Source organism: Benincasa hispida, chromosome 4 (genome assembly GCF_027475165.1).
Source record: "Benincasa hispida cultivar pf3 chromosome 4, pf3_genome.v1.1, whole genome shotgun sequence".
In the NCBI taxonomy this organism is placed as follows: domain Eukaryota; kingdom Viridiplantae; phylum Streptophyta; class Magnoliopsida; order Cucurbitales; family Cucurbitaceae; genus Benincasa; species Benincasa hispida.
Window position 1 is genome coordinate 9,297,964 of NC_143481.1, and position 24,689 is coordinate 9,322,652.

The window sequence follows — 24,689 nt, forward strand, 5'->3', positions numbered from 1 at the left end:
CATGAAAATATAAAGACTAAAGACTTAAAAAAGAAAAGAAAAAATCTTTTCAAGTTCTCAAAGGCTTTATTGATAACTTCGAGGTTAAAAACTCCAAGAATATTTGGAGTGAAAATTTAGGTTATCTAATACACGACCAAACTTATCACACAATATGTTACAACATTTTCAGAAATATCATAAATAAAAACAGAAAACTAAAATCAGAACAGAATACATAGTTGGGTAACCCAGTTCGGTGCAATACCACCTACTTCTAGGTGGTAGTGTGTCGTGCAAAGATATATTCGCTAATATAAAGTCAAGTAATTATAACGATGCTGTAAATAAACGACAATTATAGTGACAATAAAATAGTCCAACCTAGAGAACGACCACTTAGGCTCTCCTAAGTATAAGACTCATTCTCAATGAAATTTAGGCTCCCCTAAGTGTGAGATCCCCACAACTTCAACGTACTTTGCTCCCCCTAAGTATAAGAATATTAGTGAATATTCACTTAAGCTCCCTCTAAGTGTGAGATTCTTTCTCTACTAGTATATTTCCAACTTGTGAATATCTCTTCACGTCATGAATTTATGCTCCCCATAAGTTAGAGAATCTCTTCTCAAGAGATGATGTCTTAGGCTCCCCCTAAGACCAACCAATCATCTCACGAAGCACGCTTCAACAACAAACAACGACACAACTTCAAGATCAACAAAGATTCTAAATCAAAGTTTAACCACCACCAAAATAGAACTCATTTTGAACAAATTAATAAGATTTAGAGACACTCAAGATCAACAATAATAAAAGTTCCACAATCTCATAGATTGACATATTTGTATTTTTTTTTTTTTTTTGCACAAACACGAGACAATGGCTTTAATATTTTTCAAAATGGCCAACCCTGAAATTGAACAAAATCATCATGTATATTTGGGTATGGTTGAGACTATATTCAAGGAAAGAATAAATCATTCTACAAGGAAAAATATAGCAGACTATGAAATATAGAAAATCCTACTGACAGATAAGGAAAGATGTTTTGCAAATTTTTCTATCTGTCACGTAACAATGTCACATACAATGTCACGACACATTGTATGACATATCGCAGAGTGTTGGGATATATGCTCTAAAGTCTCGTAGTTATATATTATTTGAATCAATGGTTGATTAGTTTTATATGCAATAATTTGTTAAGGAAAGATCTAAGATTATTTTATGTAACTTAAACACGTGTAGGTGATTGACATGTAGGTTGATCGTGTTTAAATAATAACATAAAAGGTCTGTAGTATATGGATAAGATTGGGTGTCTTATCCTGGTAATACTACTGATACAACCTGCTTCGTAACTATTACAATTTTTCTAAAGTATTACAAATGATATGATTCCATTCATTCATGTGGAGACATGTGAGCGGGGATGTCCTATACAAAGAGTTTATATAAGGCTGGGACACGAAATGTTGAGTTTCTCTTTATAATATCGTTGCTAGAAGAGACTTACATTTCACCAAGATAACCATAGGTGACTTTACCTTAATCCTGAGTGAGTTATGAACTTTTGTCTATGAGGGCGGTCATTTGATCTGCATGGGTGAAAGTGGCCAGATTCTCCAACTTAATATACCTACTATTTTGGGGATTCATCTGACTAGGGAGATGGGAACACAACTACACAAGAAGAAATCTACTCCTTCCCAACTGTTAGGGTAAATAGATAAATTGCTCCCTTAAGGGTTGATTTAGGGGCTTGAACAATAAGGCACGCTCACTCTTTTGGCTCGAGAAGGGTTCAATTACAATTAAACTATAACTAATTGTTCATTAGAGGGATTAGTGGTACTTAAGAAGTTAGATATAACTATAGGGGTAAAATGGTAATTTTAACCCAATTGTACTTACAAGCAATTTGTGAAAGATCAACGCACTGTTGATTGATTATATACAATGAACCTAGAAATATATCTATAGTGTAAAAAGTGCAGTTGTTGGTCTATAGTGGAGTGACTGACATTTAATGAAAGTTGATGAATTTAATTAATAAATCAGGTATCATTAGAACTTCAATCTATAGGCCTATAAGATTCTTTTGTGAGCTCAATAAGAACTATTAGGAGTCAAATTAATTTTGGTTTAATTTGAATTTTTCAAATTGATGGAAGAAATACATGCGCAATGGAAGAAATAACAGATCTAAAGTATTCTAATTAAGTTAATTTCAAAAGATAAACATGAAAATAAATTAAGAATAAAGGGTAAGAAGATATACGACCTTTGTAGACTAGAATCTTCTCCAAATAAGCTTCAATCTCCTCACGAACGGTTCGTAGACCACCACATGATTCTTCCCGACTATTCTCTGTCCTTAGAATGGGATGGTGGGATCCGGTGAGTAACTAATTTGGAGAATAAAAAGTTAAGGATTTGAGAGAAAATAATTTTGAGATTATCAAATAATCTCATAAAAATCCACTTTTGTCAAGAGTTTTAATATTCATAAAACTCTTCTTTTTAAAAGTCGTTTCATGCAAAACATGCAACTTTGAGTTTGATGAGAATTTTATACGAGTAATCCACTAACTCAAAGTGCAATTAGTGGGACAAATGTCTTCAATTGAAGACAACACTTAGCAATGAAAATGTTGGAATTTCCCACTAAAAAATGTTGGATCTTTCCATTAACTTGGTTAAAGGTCAAAGTTTGACTCTCAAAGTCCAAAGTCAACAACTTTGACTTTTTGACTTTCAAAGTCAAAAGTCAAAAGTCAACATTTTGACTTTCATTGCATTTTTTACCTAGTCAACAATTTTAACTTTTGATGCAATTTTGATTAATTCCATTTAATTTTAAATTAAATTAATATTAAATAAATAATTTAATAATTTAATTTAATATTAAATCCAACACTAATCTCAATCAATATGAATCCCTATTCATAATATTGATATTTAAATCTTATTTAATTATCTCTTATTTTCTCTCTATTTATGTTTAATTCACAATTAAACATTAGGTTAAATATATCGTATATATATAACACTTTGCTCCAAAAATCAAATCTGAACACTTCAAATTCGTTCGTCTCACTGTTCTAGGGTTTAGTCGGATATGAGCTAGTAAGGGGACTTCATGAATCTACAGATCATGGACTCCAACGATCTAAGATTAATCGGTTAAACTCTTTAACCTAATTGACCACCATTCGTTAACTACCAAGCTATTCCACTAAAGCCTAATAATTACACTCCCCTCACTATAGATATGTTGTGTTCACTCGATATAACCATGATTAGTGAGTTAACCCTTCACAGGTTGTTTGTAATAATAGCTGGGTCAAAAGCTGTTTTATCCCCGAGATTACATCTTGCTCCTTAAGTCCCATTGATTCTCTAATGAACAATTGGTTTGTGATCCAATCACTAAATCGAGTCCCTCTCGGGTCAATGAAATGGTGGAGCCCCTAGTTTAAGACCCGAAGTCAGCACTTAATGAAACAACCTCTTTACTCACTACTACAAAATCTACATTACTTGACACTGGTAGTTTTTAATTACTTGACGTTTATGTGGAAAAACGTCAAGTAATATGATTTTGGACAAAAAAAAGGTTAAGTAAAAGGGTTAAAAAAGCGGAGATTGACGGATTATTTCAAATATTTTCACGCGAACCATTACTTTCGTGTCAAGTAATATAAGCTCTTACTTGACATTTTTCTCGTGTCAAGTAAAAGGGTTAAAAAAGCGGAGATTGACGGAATATTTCGGATATTTGATAGGCCTCCAATTTGGTAGGCAAATCATATAGCATTTGGTAGTTCCGGGTAAATGATCGCGGGGTCTTCGTGGGCGATTGTTTAGTGTTACTCAACGATCGTGTAACCGAGCTCAGCAACCGTATAGCATTTGGTAGGCGATCGTATAGCACTAGGTAGACGATCATATAACATTTTGTTACTCAGCGATTGTGTAGCAGAGCTAAGTGATCGCGTAGCCAAGCTCAGTGATCATGTAGCATTTAGTAGGCAATCGTATAGCATTGGGTAGGCGATCATATAGCATTTTGTTACTTAACGATCATGTAGCCGAGCTCAATGATCGTGTAGCATTTGGTAGGCGATCGTATAGTATTGTTACTCAACATTCATGCAGTAGAGTTAAACGATCGTTTAGCAGAGCTCAGCGATCTGTAGCAGAGCTAAACGATCGTGTAACTGAGCTCAGCGATCATGTCACATTTGGTAGGCGATCGTATAACATTTTGTTACTCAACGATCGTATAGTAAAGCTTGGCGATCGTGTAGATAATTTAAGCGATCGTATAATATTTTGTAAACGACGTTTGGACTTGTTACACGATTGTTTAGTCTCTGTTTGTCTATTAATATTTTCACGCGTACCTTTACTTGACTTGTTTTAGTGTCAAGTAAAATATAAAAAAAAAATACCTAATAATATATTTTTTTTCTTACTTTAATGAAAAGCCCTAGATTTATAACTTTATTTTCTCCATTTCTCTTCTTGCCCAAACCTTTGGCTGTCCGCATTTAGTCGCCTCCGCCCACATTTCTCTAGTCCATTAGTGTTGTCGTCCGTGGTTGTCCGTTCTCTCGTCGCTTCGCCTCTGTTCGTGGTTGTCTGTGGTCGTCCGCTGCCGGTTGTGTCGTCCGGTGAGTCGTCAGTCCGTGGTGCCGTTGGGATCGTTCGCTGTGAGCAAGTATTTCATGCAAACATTTTCGTTATGAGTATATATATTTTTTTAATTGAAATGTGTATATATTTTTTTTATGTGTATGTTTCTTTCTTTTTTTGTTTGTTTATTTTTTAGTTTGAGGATGAATTTTGTGATTAGATTAGATGATATAGTTTAGGGATGCACTTACGGATGATGTTTCTTTTTTTTAGTTTGAGGATGCACTTACGGATGCAGTTTTTTTTTAGTTTGATGATGCAGTTTGTTTTTAGTTTGTGATATTTTGCTGATCTGCTTGGTTTTAAGGGTTTTTGTGATTCTGTTAGAATATAATGTTTGATTATTTGGACCAAATTTTGGTGGATTGTTTATGTCTTAGATGTTAATTTTGCTGATCTGCTTGGTTTTTATGTCTTCAATCATCTTCTGCGAATAGAGATTCTTAAGTTCTCTATAAATATCAATTCCATACAAATTTTATAAGTTGTATGAGTTATCTAGTTTGAATTATTGTAATATTTTTTTGTAGTTCCAAGATTAGCTTATTATAAGTATGAATAAATCATGGATGACAAAGAGTAGATTATCTAAAGAGTTTGAGTTAGTTGTGGAAAACTTCATTAAATTTGGATTTTCCAATACAAATAATACTACTATACGTTGTCCTTGTTTGAAATGTGAAAATTGTCAAAGTTATAATGGCAATGATATTAGAGATCATTTATATTTTAATGGGATTGATGTAATTTATAAGATTTGGTTTTGGCATGGCGAGGAACTTCCTTGTTCATCCTTGCATGGAAAATCCTCTGAGTGTAGGTATGAAGAGAATGATGTTGGAAATATAAAAGAAAGAGTTCAAATAGCTCATGAACAATATTCAAAAGATCCCAATGGATTCGAAAAGTTGCTTAATGATACTGAGAAGCCATTATATGAAGGATGCAAAAAGTTCACCAAATTGTCAACATTAGTGAAGTTGGAGCTCCTTCTTTTATTTTATCAATGTTATTGTTAACTTGTACAGTTCACCCTCTTTGGCTCTACCCATGAATTAGCTAGTAATCGGTCTTTCACAACGAGATCTATCTATACAGTAACGATATTTAATTATGAAAATTATTTGGGTAGCTGACCCTCTTAGTCCGTTCTTGGAAGAATAAGGCCATAATCCTTCTGTTAAATAGGATTTCCTCTGCTTAATGGATAAGCATTTGTTACCAATGGGAAATTCTTTCTTATCTAAAATTGAAAATTGAGATGATTGGATTTGCACCAATAGAAACCATAAATTTTATGCACAATAAAAGAATAAAAGGATACGATAAATCTTTATTTATTTATTTATTTTTAGGTAGTGAATGGAGTTCTTCCATTCATTCTATCCTATTCACTGGTACTTATCACTGATACGGAAAAAATTTTGTACTTTCTTTTGTCCCGGTCCATGGTCTAAACGAGTCGCACATACACCCTAGTACATGTTCCTCGACGCTAAGGGCATCCCCAAAGGGCGGGCAATTTGGTAAACTTAAAAGTTAGACATGGATGGAGTGACATTAGTTTCTCAGAACTACTAAAAGTATTAAAGGATATCTTACCTTCTACTAATGAACTCCCTACATCAATGTAGGACGCAAATAAAATATTAGGTGCACTAGGAATAGAATATGAAAAGATTCATACATGCCCTAATGATTGTTGCTTGTATCGAAAGGAATATGCCAATGCAATTGTGTGTCGTGAATGCGGTGAGTCAAGGTAGAAATATGGTAAAGACATAAATAATAAGAACAAAATCCCTGCCAAAATAATGTGGTATTTTCCTCCTATACCACGTTTTCAACGGATGTTTAGAAATGTTGAATGTACTAAAAATCTGACTTGGCATGCTAATAAGAGACAAATGGATGATAAATTACGTCACCCTACAAAAACTCCCCAGCTTGGAAGTTAGTTGACACCATGTGGCCGAACTTTAGTTCTGAACCTAGGAATCTTCGTTTAGCATTGTCAGTAGATAGAATAAATCCACATAGTGATATGAACTCTAAGTATAGTTGTTGGCGAGTTGTTATAGTCATTTATAATCTTCCTCCATGGTTGTGTATGAAAAGAAAGCTTATGATGTTATCGATATTGATTTTAGGTCCAAAACAACCAGGGGATGACATTGGGATATACTTAGAGCCATTGATTGATGATTTAAAACTTATGTGGGAAAGTGATGTACAATGTTATGATGCATATAAAGAGGAACTATTCAACTTAAGAACAATTCTATTGTGGACGATCAATGATTTTCCAGCATATGGAAACCTTAGTGGATGTAGTGTCAAAGGTTATAAGGCATGTCCAATTTGTGGAGATAACACAACTTCATTAAGACTGAAACATGGGGAAAAAATGGCATACCTTGGCCATTGAAAATTTCTAGCACAAAATCATCATTTTCGACATAAAAAAAAATCATTTGATGGTCAGAGAGAACTTGGAAGTATTCCAAAACCTTTGTCTGGGGAGGTTTTATTTGAAAAAAACTAAAGATCTTGATTTTCAAAGAGGAAAAAAAGAAAAAGAAAAAGGGAAATATCATAAAAATTATCTACACGATCGCTCAGTAACAAAATGCTATACGATCGCCTACCCAATGACAGATGATCGCCTACCAAATGCTACATGATCGCTGAGCTTGGCTAAACGATCGCTTAGCTCTACTACACGAACGCTGAGTAACAAAATACTATACGATCGCTGAGCTCGGCTACATGATCACTAAGTAACAAAATGCTATACAATCGCCTACCTAATACTATACAATTGTCTACCAAATGCTACACGATTGCTGAGCTCGGTTGCACGATCGCTTAGCTCTGCTACACAATCGCTGAATAACAAAATGCTATACGATCACTTACCAAGTGCTATACGATCACTGAGCTCGACTACACGATCGCTGAGTAACACTAGACGATCGCCCACGAAGACCCAACGATCGCTTACCCGAAACTACCAAATGCTATATGATTCGCCTACCAAATTGGAGGCCTATCAAATATCCAAAAATATTCCGTCAATCTTCGCTTTTTTTAACCCTTTTACTTGATACGAGAAAAATGTCAAGTAAGAGCTTTTTATACTTGACACGTGAAACATGTCAAGTAAGACCTTATATTACTTGACAAAAAAATCATGTCAAGTAAAGGTTTGCGTGAAAATATATGAAATATTCCGTCAATCTTCGTTTGTTTTAACCCTTTTACTTGACACGAAAAAAATGTCAAGTAAGAGCTTCTTATACTTGACACGTGAAACATGTCAAGTAAGACCTTATATTACTTGACATGAAAATCGTGTCAAGTAAAGGTTCGCGTGAAAATATCCGAAATATTCCATCAATCTCCGCTTTTTTAACCCTTTTACTTAACTTTTTTTGTCCAAAATCATATTACTTGACGTTTTTTTTCACATAAACGTCAAGTAATTAAAAACTACAAGTGTCAAGTAATGTAGATTTTGTAGTAGTGAACATACAATGTGGTCTACATACCAAATTAATATACAATGTGGTTGTTGTAAAGTGCTACAAATGATCCAAGGTTGTTTAAATTAGTTGAAAGAATTTTATATTAATATGATTAATATACAATGTGGTTAATTATAGATGTGATCTATAATCCAAATTATGTAAGAGAGAAATATTTGAATGGGATTCGAATATTAAATTCATGTGTAATTATAATGTTAGAGAGGCGTATGCATATAAATATGTGATATTTATATGTTAAATAATTATCTATATATTAAATTTGATTTAATATATGATTATTTAATTTGTATGCCAATTAATTAAATAATGGCTATTTAATTAATTAGCTTTAAAGGTGGAAAAGAAATTTTTGGAGAAGGGTTAATCCTTCTCCATATAAATATATCTTTATAGCCTATTTAGGGCAAATGTTTTCATTTGGCAAAAAGAAACATGACCTACATACCAAAAATTCTCTCTACCTCTTTCTCTTCTAAGTGTTAGAGACCATACACCTAACCTTTGGAATCCTGGAGAATTGTTGAAGTTGATGCTCTAAATCTCATAGGTTCTGTAGTTTGTAATTGTAATGTACAAACAATTTATTTATTTAATAAAATCTGAGGTATTTTATTGAACATTTAGTAACATTGACCCACAAAACCAATAAACTAACATCCAAGGTTATCTTTTATACCTTAAACATGTATGTAGAGACATGCAGGTAGATCATGTTTAAGTAATAACCTAAATGGTCTGTAGTAGATGAATAAGACTGGGTTCCTTATCCTGGTGACATTACGAATATAACTCGCTTTGTAAATGTTACAATTGTTGTAAAGTTCTATAAATGATCTGATCTTGATCATTCATGTAAAGACATGTGAGCAAAGGTGTTCTATACAAAAGGGTTTGTATAAGACCTGACTACGAAATAAATAGTCTTATTATATAACGTTGTTAATAATAGAGACTTACATTTCACCAGGATGACCATAACTGACATAACCTAAATCCTGAGTGAGTTGTGAACTTTTGACTATGAAGGCGGTCCTTTGATTTGTAGGATGAGAGTAGCCAGATCGCCAACTCAATATGCCTACTATTTTGGGAATTCATCTTATTGAGGAGTTGGGAATACAACTATACAAGATAGAATTCACCCATTCCCTAATGTCGGGATAAGTAGATAAATTGATAGGCTGTTTCCGGGGCTTAAACAATGTGGCGTCACATCCTCTCTTGGCCCGAGAAGGTTTGGTCATAGTTGGACTATGACTTATTGTTCATTAGAGGAATCAGTGGTACTTAAGGAGTTAGATGTAACTATAAGGGGAAAATGGTAATTTTTAGCTCAACTGTATTTACGAGCAATTTATGAAGGGTCATCGCACTGTTGACTGGTTATATTTAATGGACAAAGAAATATATTTGCAATGCGAAGAGTGCAGCTATCGATCTTTAATGGAGTGACCGACAGTTCAAGAATGTTGAATAATTTAATTAAAAAAGTTTAATTAATGATTCAAGTACCATTGGAGTTTCAATCTACAGATTCATCAGGTCCCCTTAGTAGTTCAACTGGCATAATTGATAATCAATTTAATTTTGGATTAATTTGAATTGCTTAAAATTAATCGAGAGAATTAATTATATATGATATAATTAATATAATATATTTGATACATTATTATATAAATTTTAATTGAGAGAAAATAAATATGTGAATATGATTCAAATATTGATTATGGATTAGATTCATATAATTAAATTTAATATAAATTTGGTTTATATTAAATACCATAAATTATTGAGAGAAAATACAAACTATAGGTTATATTTGATATAATATAAATTATAGGTTATATGTTATATTTTGATATAACATATGGTTATATAATAAATTGGTTATTATATTATTATCTGAATTAAAATCAAGTTTTAATTTAGAATTAAAGGGAGGGAGTTATTAAATAACTTCCCTCCCCTATTTTCTCTCTAAAATAAGGTGTGGTTATGGAAAGGTGGCATAGATCAAATTTTTCCATCTTCTTCCCTTTGGTTCTTATGCAGAGAACTCTGGATTTTTTTCCAGTAGCACACAATAGATTATTGTTGAATGAGAAATTTTATACTAATCACAAGTTGCCACGTCATTTACTAAATTAATGATGAAATTTCAAATCATTAAATTTGGGCTCTATTAGAAGCTGACATATGTACTAAATTGATGTTGAAGACAAATTTCGATGACGCCACATGGTTTTATCATAACCGTTGAATCAGATAAGATTAATTAGACCCAATTTGATATTATTATTTAGGTCGAAGTCCAACTAAGTCCAAAAATAGGCTGAATTTGACCCAAATGTCAAATCAGGCCTAAATCTGATTAATTTGGCCTAAAGGCCAACCCCATGGACCAACCAAGTCCAAGTCCAACTAATTGGGCCCAAAGGCCAGATCCATGGATCAACCAAGCCAAAGGCCACCTGTGAACTCTATAAATAGATAAGCTCTCCTCATTTGAGGGGTCATCAATTCTATACTCTAGAGAGCTTATAGAGAATTCTCTATGACCAAAAGACTCCTTGACTCCTAAAGCTGATCACACCTGAAAACTGAAGTCCTTTGAAGATACAAGCATTCTGAAGACTGAAGTCCTTTGAAGATGCAAGCATTTTTAAGACTGAAATCCTTTGAAGATATAAGCATTCTGAAGACTGAAGTCCTTTGAAGATACAAGCATTTTCTACATTCAGAGAGTCCAGAGAATTCATCAACAAGCAGAAAACTTCTAAGACTTTACTTCTAGAAGACAGAAGACCCTTGAAGACACAAAGAAGACTTTTCCAAGACTTCTGCTTTAAGAACGTTCGATACTTTTCTTCTTCAAGTCAAGCACATTCACCAACTGAGAGAGAATTAGAGGATCAAGTATTAGAGATCGAACCACATCGCATCAAATCAACTTCAAATCAACTTCAATATCAACATCAACTCAAATTTAACTCCACGAAACAAGTTTCTTCGGAAGCCTCGTGCAAACACTGATCATCCAAGAAGACTAACAAGTCTAAAGTTCGATCATCTCAAAAGATCATCAAGCCCAAAGGTCAATCATCCAAGAAGATAAACAAGCCTAGAGGCCGATCGTCCAAGAATATCAACAAGTCCAAAGGCCAATCGTCCAAGAAGATGAACAAACCCAAAGGTTGATAGTTTAAGAAGATTATCAAGCCCAAAGGCCGATCATCCAAGAAGATTAACAAGCACAAAGGCCGATCATTCAATAAGATCAACCAACTTAAAGACTATAGTTTATTTTGAAAACATCAAAATACTATGTATTAGAGATTGTACTCACTTTCCACAAAATTAATACAAGTACAAAGTTTCAGTTCCACGAAATAAATTTCCCTTGAAATCTCGTGCGAACAAATTGGCACGCCCAATGGGACTATCTCTACCTCTCATCTCTCTCTTAGCATCCAAAAAAGGAAAATGACATCTAAGAAGATGGCATCAAAGGCTTCATCCACAAACGACTCATACATGGGACCTGTCACCCGCAGCCGCTCAAGAGAAGTCATGCAGGAGCAAGAACAAAGCTCCCTTATTGCCCATAATATCTTGAGGCAAATGATGGAATCCCCACAAGGCAGGGTTGTCATCAAGGAAAACCCCTTGTTTGACAACTTTATTTCTGCCTCTAGCAAGCCGAAAAGAGATTCACCGCGAGATGTGATCTTTGTGATGATGGCAGATGTGACTGCAGAAGTGGCCATGGTAGAAATGGAAAGGAAGATTAACTTTCTGATGAAAGCCGTTGAGGAGCGAGACCATGAGATCGCTACCCTGAGGGAACAAATGCAGTCTCGAGAGGCTGCTGAATCCAGCCAAGCACCTACGGTCAAAGCAACTGACAAAGGCATGCTGCAAGAAAACCAAGGACGATAGTCAGACTCGGTGGCCTCTCTGTCGGTCCAACAACTGCAAGACATGATCATGACCTCCATAAGAGCTCAATATGGAGGGCCGGCTCAAACTTCCTTCATGTATTCTAAGCCATATACCCAGAGGATCGACAATCTAAGAATGCCTCACTACAAGAAAAACGAAAACTCTCGATATCGTTTTAAGGCATCGGGAGTTAGGTCGTCGGGAGAGACGGTCTCTCCCGGCGAAGTAAAGGACCATCGAAAGTTCCCAAGGAACTCCCGACGTCGTAAAGGTTCGTCGGGAGTTCTCCGAAAACTCTCGACGCATCTAAACTGACGTGGGAACTCCCGACACATTAAAGCAGCGTCGAAGGTGCCCGGGGAACTCCCGATGGTCTCCCAAGCAGCATCAGGAGAGTGGTCTGGTTTAAACCAGACCCCTCTTTTTCTCATGCACATCAAAAGATTCTTTTCTTCCAAAAAAACCCTAATCGATTTCGTTGCCCCATTTTTCTTCTTCCCTTCACCCCCCCTTCACGCCGCCGTCTGCCGTTTGCCACCGCTCCCTTCATTACTTGCAAATTTATTCTTCATTTTCAAGCTTTCATCAAGGTTCGTGCATATCTATTTCATTTATTTTCTCTTATTTTGTATCTTAATTTAAGCCATTGTTTTTAATTTCTAGCATGTTGGTAATGTTTAATTTTTAGCATGTTACTAATGTTGGTAATTAATGTTGCTAATGTTTAATTTCTAGCATGTTGATAATCTAATGTGAATTATGAATTATGGATTGTTGATGTTATTGTGGATTGAGTTTTTTTTTTCTTTTAATTCTTAAGGTTATGGATTACTTAATTTAGAAAAAAATACTGTACTTAGTGCATTTAATATTTAAAAAAAGTTTAAAGAATCTACTAGACATAAAACTAAATTTTGTGTCTAATAGAAAATTGAACTTTAAAGTTTGTATCCAATAGGCTTGTAAATTTTAGAAGATGTTGAATAGATGAAAGACCTATATTAGACACAAAATTGAAAGCTTGGAGATGTACTAAATAAAACATTTGAAAGTTGTTAAGACAATTTAAGCAGTCTGGGGACCTATGTGTTTATTTTCCCTTAAGAAATGAAAATTATGGAACTCAATGCTTAATAATACTTTGTACTTTGTCCTCTAATCCAGGTTATTGTTTTGGATTATAAGTTGGTCAGAAAATATTTATTTTTAAGGATAAATAAAAAATGGATTAAACTAAGGAATAAGTTATCAGTGGAGTATAGAGAACGAGTATCACAGTTCTTAGATATGGCAAGGTTTCATGTAAATGATTCCGGACGAATAAGATTCCCATGCAAGAATTGTATGAATTCAATTTGGGAAAAGATAGATATCGTGGAACGACATCTATTAACATATAGAATATCTCCATCATATTGTGAATGGGTATATCATGGAGAGCCAGTAAACTTATCTATAAGTCATACAAGTCATTCAATAGAGGATGTTGAAGTAGATAGTATAGAGAGTAATGTTGTCGAAGAAAATGAGATGTTGAATCTTATAAATGATTTACAAGTTCCAATTGAAAACGAAAATGCAAATGAAGGAAGGATTGAGAATGAAATGTCCTTTAATGGTCAAGAAAGAGATTTAATGACCGAAGCACGTAATGAATTTACCCTGGGTGTTCGCAATTTTCGTCCTTAAACTTTTTAGTGAAGTTGATGCATATCAAAGTTCTGAACGGCTGAAGTAACAAATCGTTTGACATGTTGCTGGAATTGTTAAAAGCAGCGTTTCCAGCTGACACCTCTATACCTACTTCTTTTTATGAAGCCAAGCGAAAATTGCATGATTTAGGCCTAGATTATGAGTCTATTCATGCGTGCAAATATGATCGTGTATTGTATTGGAAAGAATTTGCAGATTTGCAACAATGCCTTGTTTGTGGTGAGTTTCAATACAAAGTTAATGATGGCAAGGGTAAAAAAATACCACATAAGGTATTGCATCATTTTCCATTGATACTGAGATTAAAATGATTGTTTGCATCAAAAGAAGGCGCTTCTGACATGAGATGACATAAAGATAAGCGAGTTGAAATGGATGATGTATTGCGACATCTAGCTAATGCAGAGAGGTGGAAGCATTTTGATCGTGAATTCCCTCATTTTGCTTTAGATCTACGAAATGTTCGTTTGGGATTAGCTTCAAATGGCTTCAATCCGTTTGGAAATATGAGCACTTCTTATATTATGTGGCCAGTGGTGATAATTCCTTATAATTTGCCCCTTGGAAATGCATGAAGGAAACAAACTTCTTCATGTCTTTGCTTGCACCTAGTCCAAAATCTCCTGGAAAGGAAATTGATATTTACTTGCAACCGTTGATTGAAAAGTTGAAAGAGTTGTGGACAATTAGTGTGCAAACTTATGATTCTGTTGCTGGTGAGTTTTTTCAACTATATGCTACCTTATTATGGACGATTAATGACTTCTCTACATACGGTGACTTATTTGGGTGGAGTAAAAAAGGTTATCAAGCATGCCCAATATGCAAAGAAGATAACTCGTCCTTCGGGATAAGAGGGAAAATATCATTTATGGGACATCGACGTTATCTTCCGGAGAATCATAGTTGGCGTCGAAGTAGACAACGTGATGAAAAAGTTGAACCTAGACCTCCACCAGTCATAATGAATGGAGAAGAGATATTACAACAAATAAATACGCTAAACTTTTATGTGCTTAGCAAACATCCATCGAAGCAAGATAAAAAAAGACAGCGAATTCTAAACTGGACTAAAAAAAGTATTTTTTTCCAACTTCCATATTGATCCAGACTATTGTTACGACATAAATTGGATGTAATGCATATTGAAAAAAACATATGCGACAATTTAATGGGCACATTGTTAAATATTGAAGGAAAGACAAAGGATACAACGAATGCTCGATTGGACTAACAAGATTTAAAGATAAGAAAGGACCTACACTTGATACAGGTGGAGGATAGATTTGTAAAACAACACGCAGCATACACATTAACAAATGGTTAATGGATTTCGTTTTGTAAGTATTTGAAATTAGTGAAATTCCCTGATGGATTCGTATCTAATATATCACGATGTGTCAATGACAAAGATGAAAAAATATCGGGGCTGAAAACACACGACTGTCATGTGTTGCTTCACAGACTACTCCCTATTAGTATTCGAGTATACCTACCGAAGAATGTTCCACTGCTATTGTTGAGTTGTGTACATTCTTTCGCGACTTATGTGCAAAGACAATATGGGTAAGTGATTTGAACAGACTAAAAGCAGACATTATAGTCATACTTTGTAAATTGGAGAGAATATTCCCACCTGCTTTTTTCGATGTATTGGTACACCTTGCAGTTCATCTACCATATGAAACCAAAGTCGTGGGTCTAGTTAGTTATAGTTGGATGTATCCTATTGAAAGAAGTTTACGAACATTAAAACAATTTGTACAGAACAAAGCACGTCCCGAGGGGTCTATAACGGAAGCATATGCAATGAATAAATCATGGAACTTCTGCTCGCGATATCTAAGTAGGATTGAAACGAGATTCAATAGAGATGAACGAAATGATGATAACATTCCCGATCACGAGATTTTTGGTGAATTTGAATTATTTAGGCAGACGGTACGACCATTAGGGGCGTCAACTTTACGGACGCTATCAGCGGAGGAAAAGCGTATTGCACATTGGTACATTCTCAACAATTGTAAAGAAATAAAAGACTATCGCAAGTACATTTCAAAATTTTTCCTTTTCTAAATTCTAGGGTATCTCCTTTGATATAACATTTAAATGATAAATATTGTAGACAACATTTGAGGTTAATTCGTCGTGAAGCTCAAAGCGCCTTTGACTTATATATAAAACATCAACGCAAATTTCCCGATTGATTCAAATCTCAGGTATACATAGTTATTTTGTAGGCAACGGTTGAGGGATGATTCATTTTTCGTATTCATTTTTAATGTATACGTAATTATCAGGTTCTACAACGGCGCGAGAGTGAAGATATCTCCGATGGTTTCTTTTCACTTGCAATAGGATCTTCGTCTGAGGTGCGCTCTTACAATGGATGCATTGTTAATGGGGCACGGTTTCACACTGTAGAGCGTGATAATCGTCGAGCTACACAAAATAGTGGAGTCCTAGTGGCTGTGGAGATCAGTGAGAACAAAAGTGTGGATAACAATATCTACGGTATTGTAGATGAAGTATTAGATTTGCAATATGCGAACAGAAGACGCATATTCTTGTTGAAGTGTAGATGGTTTGATACAGATAACAACAAAAGTAATAGGATACATGTGGATTTAGGATACAAATCGTTTAATACATCACACTTTTGGTATGTCGACGAGCCTTTCATCTTTGCTATCCAAGCACAACAAGTCTTTTACATTGTTGACATCAAACATGATAGCAAGTGAAAAGTTGTTCAAGTAGTCCAAAATAAACAAATATGGGATGTACCGGAAGTGGATGATGTTGAAAACGCACAACTAGATTTACTAGAAATTATTGGTGGCGTCGGAGTGGATGAAACCATTGAGGAGGTTACTTTATACAGAGTTGAAGTTGAGCCTACAGTTGTGGAAAGACCAATTACTTTACGTGGTGATCATGACTTCATAAACGAGGATGGTGAAGAACAATTATCTCCCAATAACAGTTCAAGTGCTGATGAATAATTTGAATTGTTAATTTAATATTATTTTCTCTCTTTTGTGTTTGTATAGATACGATGTCAACCCCTAATAATAATTTGAATTAGATTACAATGATGAGTAATGATGTATCTACTAAATTCTCTTTTTCTCTAGCTTACACGTATTTATTGTTAATTTAATATTCTTTTATCTCTTTTGTGTTTGTATAGATATGATGTCAACCCTTAATGGGCAATGGGAGGCTGATGAAGAATTCCAGGAGTTATATCTAGGCAACACGATATCTTCTGTGGGTGATACTTTAGGATAGTATATTTTGAAATATATTCTGTTAACTGAAATACATCATAAAATGTTTTAAATTCTTTATTCTTCAGATAGTGGCTCAGCATCCAATCGGAAGAAGCGAGAGCATTCGCAGAACATCGAGTTAAAAAAATACGTACAAAAACATGGGAGAATCACAATTGTCATAAATGAGGGGGAGATAAAACCGATATCTCAACATTCAGTTCGTTTTAGTAATGCTATCGACATCGCCGTGAGATCCGCATTTCCATTACGGTGTCGTACTTTTGCTGAGGTTCAAACGAGTTCATAGAATTGGCTAAAAGTCAATTATTGGTAAGTAATTATAAGTTTATTCTTTTACAGTCATGAGCATCATCTATGTTAATTCTTCCCTCCCTCTTTTGTAGGCTCATTTCGATCTTGATCTGTCTAGTCAATGACTTAACCGTTTCATAGAACATCAAATGCAAAACTCGTTCAAAGAATTTAGATCCAACTTGCACAGACATTATAAAAAATGTGGAGATCTTCAGCAAACACGTGCTAGTTTGCCTAGTTGGCTTAAAAATAGGCCAAAAGATTGGTACTTTTTGTGTGACCACTTTGAGAGTGAAGCGTTTCACGTACAATATTTATGGCGTGTATCATTTGCTACATTTACTAATACATCACACTATTGACATATTTTTTTCTTCAAATGTAGGAAATGTTCTTGACGAACCGGAAGAATAGAGAGAAATTACTGTTCGACCACGTAGGTGGATCAAAGTCATTCCTGCAAATTCAGGCAGAGTTGCAGGTAAAAGAGGGTCGAGAAATAGGACGTGTTGACCTATTTAGGGAAACACACTCTAAAGGTGGCAAGTTTGTGAACGAGACAGCTAAATATGGACATGTAACATTTTTTTCTTTACTGTCATGTTCTTTTTTCACTTTTAACTTTAGTCGCTTGTTCTTACCCATTTAATTATTATGTCTAACATCAAATGTTGGAATTAGAATCCAGCTCCACTGTAGAAGGTTCTCAACCACTAACAGAGGATGAAATCTGTGAGACGGTTTTGGGTAGACGACCCGAATATTCAAAAGGTCTAGGTTGGGTCCCTAAGCCTAAGTCAAGAAGGAGTACCATGTCATCAAGCTCGTCATCTACTTAAGGAACGGAGGTGAGAGTGGATGAATTGAGAGTCAATTTCCAACAGTCTCAGTCGAGGATTAAGGAACTCGAAGACGCTTGGAGAAGAATGCAAGAGGATCATGCAAGACAAATGGAAGAAATGAAAAAGATGATTGAAGACATGGTACGATCACATAGAGGAGACCCATCAAATTAGGTATGATTACTACATTATTTAGTTATGTAATATGTTGCTATCCTATAGTTATGGTAGCAAAGTTTAGTTATATCTTAAGTAGCTTTATGCAGTTATGGTAGCAAAGTTTAATTATGTCATTTAAAGCTTCAACACTCTCATACAAATTAGATAAGCATCCCACCATGCATTGATGTTTCAAAAGCCCAATCACAGTCCCTCAGTGTCATTCTCTCCATCAGTATCGCTCTCTCCATGAATGTCACAGCACATGTATAACTTCATTTGATTAGCTGAAGATTCAAATATTAGGCTTCAAAAGTGTGTCTTGCTCTGATTTGGTTGTAAATATGTGTCATTTAAAGCTTCAACACTCTTATACAAATTAGATAAGCATCCCACCATGCCTTGATGTTTCAAAAGCCCAATCATAGTTCTTCAGTGTCGCTCTCTCCATGTATCTCGCTTTCTCCATGAATCTCACTCTCTCCATCAGTGTCGCTCTCTCCATGAATGTCACAACACATGTATAACTTCATTTGATCAGCTGAAGATTCAAATATTAGGCTTCAAAAGCGTGTCTTGCTCTGATTTGGTTGTAAATATATGTCATTTAAAGCTTCAACACTCTCATACAAATTAGATAAGCATCCCACTATGCCTTGATGTTTTAAAAGCTCAATCACAGTCCCTTAGTGTCGCTCTGTCCATGTATCTCGCTTTCTCCATGAATGTCACAAGACATGTATAACTTCATCTGATCAGCTGAAGATTCAAATATTAGGCTTCAAAAGGGTGTCTTTGCTCTGATTTGGTTGTAAATATGTGTCATTTAAAGCTTCAACACTCTCATACAAATTAGATACGCATCCCACCATGCCTTGATGTTTCAAAAGCCCAATCACAATCCCTCAGTGTTGCTCTCTCCATGTATCTCGCTCTCTTCATATATCTCACTCTCTCCATGAATCTCGCTCTTTCCATCAGTGTCGCTCTCTCCATGTATCTCACTCTCTCCATGAATGTCACAGCACATGTATAACTTCATTTGATCAGCTGAAGATTCAAATATTAGGCTTCAAAAAGGTGTCTTTGCTCTGATTTAGTTGTAAATTTATGTCCTTTAAAGCTTCAACACTCTCATACAAATTAGATATGCATCCCACCATGCCTTGATGTTTCAAAAGCCCAATCACAGTCCCTCAGTGTCGCTCTCTCCATGTATCTCACTCTCTCCATGAATGTCACAGCACATGTATAACTTCATTTGATCAGCTGAAGATTCAAATATTAGGCTTCAAAAAGGTGTCTTTGCTCTGATTTAGTTGTAAATTTATGTCCTTTAAAGCTTCAACACTCTCATACAAATTAGATATGCATCCCACCATGCCTTGATGTTTCAAAAGCCCAATCACAGTCCCTCAGTGTCGCTCTCTTCATGAATATCGCTCTCTCCATGTATCTCGCTCTCTCCATGATTGTCACAGCACATGTATAACTTCATTTGATCGGCTGAAGATTCAAATATTAGGCTTCAAAAGGGTGTTTTTGCTCTGATTTGGTTGTAAATATGTGTCATTTAAAGCTTCAACACTCTCATACAAATTAGATACGCATCCCACCATGCCTTGATGTTTCAAAAGCCCAATCACAGTCCCTCAGTGTCGCTCTCTCTATGTATCTCGCTCTCTCCATGAATCTCGCTCTCTCCATGTATCTCGCTCTCTCCATGAATGTCACAGCACATGTATAACTTCATTTGATCAGCTGAAGATTCAAATATTAGGCTTCAAAAGGGTGTCTTTTCTCTGATTTGGTTGTAAATATGTGTCATTTAAAGCTTCAACACTCTCATGCAAATTAGATACGCATCCCACCATGCCTTGATGTTTCAAAAGCCCAATCACAGTCCCTCAGTGTCGTTCTCTCCATGTATCTCGCTCTCTATGAATGTCACAGCACATGTATAACTTCATTTGATCAGCTGAAGATTCAAATATTAGGCTTCAAAAGGTTGGTCTTTGCTCTGATTTGGTTGTAAATATGTGTCATTTAAAGCTTCAACACTCTCATACAAATTAGATAAGCATCCCACCATGCCTTGATATTTCAAAAGCCCAATCACAGTCCCTCAGTGTCGCTCTCTCCATGTATCTCGCTTTCTCCATGAATCTCACTCTCTCCATCAGTGTCACTCTCTCCATGTATCTCGCTACCAAAGATGCCCTCAGCAGCTTCAAACCCTGATTGACTTCCAAAGTAATAATCAATTCAAAAGGTTGCCATGCCTTGTCATGTCAATAAACTAAAGTTAGGTCACCCAAATCTTATTAGGTTTTTGTTTTTGTTTCTTTCCCCTTTCCAACAATATTACTTTACTATTATTCTACCCCATTATCCTATCCATGCACTAATATTATTTTGAGATGAGCTAACCCTTTTTACATACTTCTCATGAAAATCTTCTTACATACTTCTCATGAAAATTTAATTTTTACTAGATTCCAATCTAAAAGATCATATAGGACTTTCAAAAATTGAAAAATAGAGGAAATTGAATTGTTTATCCATATAACATTTCAATGTTTTTGTTTTTTTGTAGAATGCTGTTCGGAGATGAGCTAGGACAATTGTTGAAGATGTTGTGTTTAAGAAGTGTTCTAGATGTTGTTCTCATTTTACTTCTTTTATGTATTTTTGAATATAATGGACAAGTGTTCTAGAGCTGGGACAACATTTGGATATTGTAATTTTTTTACTTGTTATAAAATGGACTTCATTTTCTTTTATGTGAATCTTTATTTGGTATAATATGTTTCACAGGATTCCAGATCAAATTTTAAAAATTAAAAACGATATATTAAATTTTATCCATATAGGAAATTGAATTGATTATCCATATAGGATCCCCCGATGCGGCATCGGGAGTTAGGGGAACTCCCAACACTTAGTATACGGTGTCCGGAGTTCCCCCTTAACTTCCGATGTTGTTTCAAAAGTTCGTCGGGAGATCCTCTTTCGATGGATTTCTTCCGACCAAACTCCCGACGACCGTTAATGCGTCAGGAGATCCTCTCCCGACGAATTTTCCACACTTTCCCGATGAAATATGACGTCGAGAGAAGCCAGAATTCCTGTAGTGCCTGCAGTGTACCAGCCCCCAAAGTTCCAACAATTCGACGGATAGAGCAACCCAAAGCAACATATCGCCCATTTTGTAAAAACATGCGAGAATGTGGGAACAAGGGGAGATCTACTAGTCAAAAAGTTCGTCAGAACCCTCAAAGGAAACGCTTTCAACCGGTACACAGACTTAGAGCCTGAGGTGATTGATAGTTGGGAGCAACTTGAAAGAGAATTCTTGAATCGCATCTACAGCACTAGGCGCACTGTCAGCATGATGTTGTTGACAAACGCCAAACAACGGAAAGGGGAGCCGGTCGTCGACTATATCAACCGATGGAGAGCTCTGAGTCTGGATTGCAAAGATCGACTTATCAAATTATCTGCTGTAGAAATGTGCACATAGGGTATGCACTGGGAACTTCTCTACATCCTGCTAGGAATAAAGCCCCGTACCTTTAAAGAATTGGTGACCCGTGCCCATGACATGGAGCTAAGTATCGCCAACAGAGGAACGAGGGACTTCCTGAGCCACGAACCGAAGAAAGATAAGAAGAAAGTGAAGGGCACCGAGAAAATTGTGAAATGTGCCACAAAGGAATCAATGGTCATTAATACAACCCTGTTGAAGTTCTCCTCGAAAGGGAAAGAGAAGAAGATAGAAAAGAAAAACGAAAGAGGCGAAAGACATCGCCTAACCCTGAAGGAACGACAGGAAAAAGTCTACCTATTCCCTGACTCTGATGTTGCGGATATGCTTGAGCAACTACTAGAGAACCACCTCATCCAGCTATCAGAATGTAAACGATCGGAACAAGCCAGCAAAGTGGATGATCCCAACTACTGCAAGTATCACAGGGTCGTTAGCCACCCAGTTGAAAAATGTTTCGTACTGAAGAAATTAATCCTCAAATTGGCTCGTGAGAGGAAAATAGAGTTGGATCTAGAGGAGGTGGTCCAAACGAATCATGCTACAGTGACGATAGCTCTAAGCGTGGTGGCACCAATCATATATTATGAAGAAAGGGAGACCTCGGTCTAGTTTGGGACCTTCGAACCTATGGTAGTGCGATTTCAGTAGGAGGTCCAAGTTACAGATCCTTAAAACGGAGGAGAGCGCGTTGATGATGACGATAACGAAGGCTAGATTCTTATGGTGCGTCGTAAGAAGGGAAGACTGAACTCTACCCAAAAAGAGCTACGCTCTCATAGAAGCTACAAGAGAGGGAGCAAGACACAAAAAAGGAAGGGTAGAAAGAAGGCTTGAAGGCCCAAAGCTGTTGACACGAGAGACGAGAATGTTTCTCGTCCCAGATGACAGATGACGTTAACAGATTTCCTCCCGAAGAACTTCGGCAATTGGGGTTCAGAGGAGACACCAGAGGTTGCTACATGTCATGCTACCAGTATCAGGGAGGACGAAGATACCGTTCCAGGCCCATTAAAGTCGACAGAAGAACCAAAGGGTTTGTCACCATTCAACATAGATGACCTACTTTCACTCCCGCGAGAAGCTAAGACGACCCTTATTGAGGCACTGTTAAAATCCAATGCCTCTGGTGCATCAATCTCTGCAGCACGTGCTTATGCCTCGTGTTGCACATCCATAGGCTTTTCAGACGAAGATCTGCTACTGGGATCCAAATTGCATAATAGGCCTTTGTACATCTCTAGATACATTCGAGAACAGAGAGTGGGTCGAATCCTCATCGACAACGGATCCGCCGTCAATATAATGCCTAAGACGACTATGAAATAGTTGGGCATACTCATGGAAGAGCTATCAAACAGCAAATTAGTAATTCAAGGTTTCAATCAAGGCAGCCAAAGGGCGATAAGCATGATACGCTTGGAGCTTTTCATTGGCGATCTGGAGGCTGATGCGCTGTTTCATGTGATAGATTCAAAGACCACCTACAAGCTGCTATTGAGACGCCCTTAGATTCATGGGATTGGTGTGATTACATCGACACTACATCAGTGTTTCAAGTTTTACCAAGGCGGGATTAAAAAGGTTGAAGCAGATTCTAATCCATTTTCCGAGGCCGAGTCTCACTTCGCATATGCAAATTTTTACCTAAAGAGTGAGAATTCCGGTGAGACTATGCCGGCAGAGAACTTACTGGTAAAGAAAGTAGGTGGATCTTAGTCGAGGTTGCCAATAGACACAAAGGAAAGGGTGGGTAGCAAGGTACAAGCCTCCAACCCTAAAGAGAGTTGAATATCCTTTGGCGTTGGAGAAACACCCGTGATGAGGGGCGAAAAAACCTCAAAACCTCCGATTCTACGCTATGTCCCTTTTTCAGACGAAAAAAGGGCGAGTCACCTTTTACGAAATGCTCAAAAGGTTTGCAGGTTGGAGACATAGAAATTCTAAAGGAGAGTTTCGTCACACCCCTCATGCCGATAACGAAGCAGGAAATCCATAAGCCGGAGGTGGAAATGACAGGGTTAAAGTTGCTCGAGAGGCAAACTAAAGACAAATTCGATCCCAAGGCTTACAAGCTGTTAGTGAAGGCGGGCTCACAACTCACACTGAGTTCAAGAGTTTGAAGATTTATGAGCAACCTCGACTCTCGCCAACCCAAAAGAAGCTTTTGCAAGACGGACACGCTATACCCACGTCGAGGGTGGGACTCGGATATGAGTCGTCAGAGCCAGTCCGCATAATCAGAATGGCGAAGGGGAAAGTGGCCAACAACAATCATATCAATGCAGGAGAAGTCGACGATACAGGAGAAAAGGAGGGCAAAAATAAAAGACCCTCAACCTTTGACCGTAATAGACCGTCTGCCGCACGTGCCTTGGTCTTGGAGAGGTTAAGCTTGACAGAAGCAGAAAGGGAAAGCCCACATACTATTCCCAGAGTTACTCGACATTCAGTTTTTTGAAGGTTGACTCTGCCAAATGAAGGAAATGAGGAAATCATCTGTCAATCGTCGGTGGTAGAGCGACTGTAAACCTTCGAAAGACTAGGCGTAGTTCCGACGGAGAATAAAGAAGAACCCCGCGCTCCTGTTTTTGATCGCCTGAAGCAAGAGGGCTGAAGATCCCCTCGACCAATATGTCCCTAGTAAGACAAAGGAGAA

General features: G+C 36.5%; 2 pseudogenes; both read left to right on the top strand.

Annotated features, from left to right (window-relative positions):
* The first annotated feature begins 5,451 nt into the window (after positions 1-5,451).
* Positions 5,452-7,228, top strand: LOC150036454 (uncharacterized; annotated as a pseudogene).
* A 4,993-nt stretch (positions 7,229-12,221) lies between these two features.
* Positions 12,222-22,642, top strand: LOC150036455 (uncharacterized; annotated as a pseudogene).
* The last annotated feature ends 2,047 nt before the right edge of the window (positions 22,643-24,689 follow it).